Source organism: Sorex fumeus, unplaced genomic scaffold, assembly GCF_029834395.1.
Source record: "Sorex fumeus unplaced genomic scaffold, SorFum_2.1 ptg000021l, whole genome shotgun sequence".
Taxonomy (NCBI): Eukaryota; Metazoa; Chordata; class Mammalia; order Eulipotyphla; family Soricidae; genus Sorex; species Sorex fumeus.
The window spans coordinates 13617275-13623091 of NW_026606078.1; the positions used below are offsets into that span (position 1 = coordinate 13617275).

Genomic DNA, 5817 nt, shown 5'->3' on the forward strand with positions numbered 1-5817 from the left:
AGAAGATACTTGATTCATGTGCCTATAAAGCTGGAGTGCCCTCTAGGTATGGTTGGGCCCAAAGAGTTGATTTTTATTTATTTACTTATTGATTGATTGAGTGATTGACTGAATCACCATGAGTGATTGACTGAATCACCATTGAGTGGTTGACTGAATCACTAGAACATAAAGAGATACAAAGCTGTTCATGAGTAGGTTTCAGTCATACAGTGTTCCAAGACCCATTGCTCCACCAGTGAACATTTCCCACCTACAGTGTCCCCAGTTTTCCCCCTGAAATCCTTTCTCTCCCTCTCTCTCTCCTCACCCCCGCCCCCTGTCTCTCCCTTTCTTCTACCTATCTACCTATCTACCGATCTCTCCCTTTTCAGGCATCATGGTTTACAACACAGGAACTGAGAGGTTACCATGTCTCTTCCTTTACCTATTTTCACTTCACAGTTCTTTTCCAGCATGATCATTTCCAACTATCTTTGTCATAGTGTTCTCTTCTCGATCCCAACTGCCATCTCCCCCAGCCCAAAAGGTAGGCTTCTAACAGTGGACCAATCATCCTGGCCCTTATTTCTACTGTCCTAAGGTATTATTCTAAAGATATGTTTTTTCATATCCCACAAATGAATGTAATCCTATATCTGTCTGTCTCCATCTGACTCATCTCACTCAGCATGATACTCTTCATGTACATCCATTTATAAGCATACTTGATAACTTCATTTTCACTAACAGCTGCATAGTATTCCATTGTTTAGATATACCATAGTTTCTCTAACTAATCATTGAGAATTCTTGGGCATACAAGTTGTTTCCAGCTTCTCACTATTGTGAATAGTGCTGCAATGAACATAGAAGTGCAGATAGCATTTCTGCTGTTTGTTTTGGGGCCCGGGAGTATATTGCCAAAAGTGGTATTTCTGGATTCATGGAAGCTCAATTTGTAGCTTTCTGAGAAATGCCCATATTGTTTTCTGAAAAGGCTGAACCAATCGGCATCCCCACCAATAGTGAAGAAGAGACCCTTTCTCCCCACTTCCATGCTGACATTGGTTGCTCTTGTTCTTTTTGATGTGTGTCAATCTCTGTGGTGTGAGATATCTCATTGCTGTTTTGATTTGTATCTCCCTGATGATTCATGATGTAGAACATTTTACCTCTGTTTTTTGGTCATTTGTATTTATTTTTTGAGGAAGTTTCTGTTCATTTCTTCTCCTCATGTTTTGGTGGGGTTGAATGTCTTTTTCTCATGAAGTTCTACCAGTGCCATATATATCTTGGGTTATATACAATAAGGGATTAATTGTATGGGTATTGCATAAATAATTTTCCCCCATTATGAGGGCTGTCTTTTTAGCATGGTCACCATTTTTTCTGAGTTGCAGAAACTTCTTGGTTTAATGTAGTCTCATTTGGTTATCTTCACTTCCTCTTCCTTGGTCAGTGGTGTATCATTCTAGAAGTTTCCCTTAGCTTTAATGTCATGGAGGGATCTTCCCACATTTTTCTCCATATATCTTAAGAATTCAGGTATGATATTGAGGTCTTTAATTCATTTGATCTGACTTTGTGCCTGGCACTATAAAGAGGTCTGAGTTAATTTTTTTTGCATGTTGCTGACCAGTTTTCCCAGCAGCACTTGTTGAAGAGACTTCCTTGCTCAACTTGATATTTATTGAGCCTTTATGAAACATTAGGTAATAATAATCTGAGGGCCAGCGTCAGGATATTTGACTATATTCCATTGATCTGAGGCCTGTCTTTATCTGAATATCATGCTAATTTGATTACTACGACTTTGTAGTAGGGTTTGAAGTTGTGGAAGCTGTTCCCTTCTTCTTTTTACCAAAGATTGCTTTAGCTCATCATGGGAGTTTATTGCTGTGTATGAGTTTCAAGAGGGTTTAATCTATTTCTTTGAAAAATGTTATGGGTATCCTTATAGAAAGTGCATTAAATCTTTATAGCGCTTTGGGTGTATTGCCATTTTGACAGTGCTAATCCTCTCAATCAATGAGCATGGGATGTGATTCCATTTCCTCATATCCTCTTTTATTTCATGAAGTAGTGTTTTTTAGAGTTTTTTTGGTATAGGTCCTTAACCTTTTTAGTTGATTCTAATATACTTGATTTTCTGAGGTTATTATTGTGAATGGGATTGTTTTTCGCCTGTCTCTTTTTTCTCTTTCATTAATAGTATTTGGAAAGCCATGGACTACTGGATATTGATTTTGTAATATGCTACTTTAGTAAAAAAATCTATTCTTCCCAGGAGCTTTTTGGTAGATTCTTTGGGATTTTCTAAGTATACTATCATGTCATCTCCAAATAGTAAAAGCTTGAGTTCTTCCTTTTTTTATCTGGATGCCCTTGATATCTTTTTCTTACCAAAATTATATGGCAAGTACTTCAAGTACTATGTTGAATAGGAGTGGTGAGAGTGGGTAACTTGTTTTGTGCCTGATTTTATTTTGGGAATCTAGCTCATTGATTTCTGCTCCAAGCCTTTAGTTTTTCCCCGTTGAGAATAATACTTGGTGTGGGTTTGTGTTAGTTTACTTTGACTATATTGAGGAAAGTACTTTCAACTCCCATTTTGTTGAGAGTTTTTCATCATGAATGGGTGCTGGATCTCCTCAAATGCTTTATCTACATCTATTGATATTATCATATGATTTTTATCTTTATTTTATTGAGATGGTGTATTCTGTTGATTGCCTTGAGAATGTTAAGCCATCCTTGCATCCCCAAGATAAACCTAGTTTGTCATAGAGTGTGACCTTTTGTTGAGTTTCTGGATTCTCTTTGCTGGTATAATCTTGAGGATCTTTGGATTTATCAAGGAAATAGGTCTGTAATTTTCTTTTTTGTGGTGTCTCTGTCTGATTTGAGTATCAGGCTGATCTTTGTCTCATAGAAATTGTTTGGGAGTATTTCTGTTTCTTCAATTTCCTGGAAAATCTTAAAAAATGTTGGCAGTAGGTCCTCTTGAAAGGTTTCGAAATACTTCATTAGTGAATCCATTTGGGCCTGGGCTCCTGTTTTGGGGGATACTTTTGATTATCATTTCAATTTCCTTGTAGTGATGGGTTCGAGTTTTCAAAATATTCTTGGTTCAGCCTTGGGAGGTAATTGGAATCCAGTAATTTATCAATTTATTCAAGATTCTCTCATTTCCTGCTGTAAAGATTCTCAAAATAATCTCTGATGATCCTATGGATTTTGTAGTTTCTATTATGATGTCCCCCTTTGCATTTCTGATTCGGTTTATTAGGATTCTTTCTCTTTTCTTCTTTGTGAGTTCTGCTAGTGGTTTATAGATCTTATTTATTTTCTCAAAGAACCATCTCTTGCTTTTGTTGGTCTACTGGATTGTATTTTGGGATTATATCTCATTGATTTCTGCTCCAGGTTTTATTATTTCTTTCCTCCTGGCTAGTTTGGACTCCTTTTCTTGGTATTTTCCAAAATCTTGAGCTGTAAGTTATTTTTGTAGGCCCTTTCTATCTTCCAGTTGAATTCTGGCGGAGCTATAAACTTTCCTCTTAGAACTGCTTTTGCTCTGTCCCACACGTTCTGATAGTTCCTCGTTATCATTTTTTTCTGGAATCTTTTTATTTCCTCTTTGATTTCTTCTCTAAGCCAATGGTTGTTCGTTACTTCCCTCAAATAAAATATTTTCTTGCCGAGTTTTTGTCTGTTTGATCTATTGAGAAGTGAGAAAGTACTGTTGAAATCTCCATCTAGTATTGTGTTGCTATCAATGTTTTTCTTTAAGTCTATTAGAAGTTGTTTTTACGTATTTTTCTGGTCTGTCATTAGGAGCATATACATTTAGGAGGGTGAGTTCTTTCTGATGTACACATACCATGATCATTAAGAAATGACCTTCACTGTCTCATAACCTTTAGCCTGAAGTCGACGTGGTCTGATACTAGTATGGCCACTGCAGCTTTTTGGAGGTGTTCTTTTCTTGAAGAATTGTTTTCCAGCCTTTGACTTTGAGCCCATGGTTGCTTTGATTATTCAGATATTTTTCTTGCAGGCAGCAGAATGTTGGGTTCAGTTTTCTATTTCATCCTGCCATCCTGTGCCTCTGAATTGGTGTACTTAGTCCATTGGCATTGAGAGAGATCTTTGTGATGGGGATTTTTGCTATCTTTATGTCGAAATTTTGAGTATTTGTGGTGCTTGTCTTAGCTTAAAGTAGCCCTGTTAATTCTTAATGCAACAAAAATATGGAACACTTTACAAGTTGGCCTGTCATCTCTGTGTAAGGATCATGCTAATCTCTGTATCATTTCAATTTTAGTATATGTGTTGCCAAACTGAGTATAAGAGTTGATTTTTTTCCCTATTTTTCTCTTCTGATTTCTTTGAGTGTTATCCTTAGTCACTCCTATGGCAGACAGTGATTCCCAATCTAGGAAGGTATTTCAAAGCACCTTGAAGTGATAAATTTAGAACATTAATGTCCCAGAAGGAAAAGTCTGTTTTTTACCATATTATCTTTTACCATACCCAGGGCATAAGTTTTGCAAAATAATTCTTTTGGAAGACGGTGTATCAGTCTTGTTTAATGCTCTACCCTGAAACCTTCATTAAGAAAATTAAACTGGAGCCTTTTGATATTCTCACCTCGGTCCCGTGTACATCTCCAGAAAACGGTGGATTGCATTGTCCGCACTTTGACCACCTTGAAAGTAAGTAGAATTTTTCTCCTGAAGGAAGAGGTGAGAAGCATATTGATGATTTCATTCCACCTTATTACAAGTTCAACTTGAAGGGAAGGTGAGACTCATGAGGCTCCTGTAAAGGACATAAAAAGGGTCTCAATGTAGTTTAATGGCCAAGACACATTAACAACACAGATGACTCAAAGTAACCTGTGTGCATCTTTGTGTGTATAGTGAGTTTTATATGTACTCATAGTGATTCTCAGTCATTCCACATGGGCAAAACAGACTTGTAATTAAAAATCTAGTTCCCTGAGCAGAATAGGCTTTCTTAGGTGATTGAACATGTGTGTAATATTTTATTCCTAAGCACATACAACTGTTTGAATGATGTGTACTTTTCCATCTAAAATTAAGTCTAAATATCTCTGAAATGACAGTCTCCTGACGCTGCACCTGGCTTTCCTCACCAGGGCCCCTTGGAGGGTGTGGGTTGTGTTTCCCTCACCAACCCCGAGCAGAGACCTGACAGCTGAAGACCTCTGCAACCAGCAATAGGTATGCTTAAGACCACTCTCACCACACTTGAAGGAGCCTCATGCATGAAGAACTGGCAGAGGAACCCAGGTGTGCGGGACCCGGGGCTGAGATATTCAAGTCTGCTCGGACCAAGAATGGGCCTCCTCCATCCATATCCCCCATCTTCCAGTAGCTAAGGGTTACACCCCCGGACTGCCTCTGGAGCCATGTAATCCCATCAATGGCCAAGATCCAGAGACTGGATCTTGTTGATAAGACAACAACTCATATTGTCCAGTTCTCTTTCTCGGAGAACATGGCAGGTTACCAAGCATATCTTGCCTACATGGCAGAGACTGGCAAGCTACCCGTGGTGTATTCTATATGCCAAAACCCAGTAACAATGATGTATCTCATTTCCCTGACCGTGAAAAAACCTCCAATGTGGTACTTGCTAAAATCTGAGGGCTAGGACGAATGGAGATGTAACTGGTGCCTGCTCAAGGAAATCGTTCTCCACCACAAATGATACCAGTATTCCTCCCACCATGCCCCCAAACGTGCCTTTGTGGCAGGGCATTCTCTTTTGTTCTCTGGGGCCATGGCATGCCAGAGAGCCACTCGT

General features: G+C 38.6%; 1 pseudogene; it reads right to left on the reverse strand.

Moving 5' to 3' along the window:
- Positions 1-4229: 4229 nt before the first annotated feature.
- LOC130022998 (uncharacterized) lies at positions 4230-4326 on the reverse strand (annotated as a pseudogene).
- Positions 4327-5817: the final 1491 nt, after the last annotated feature.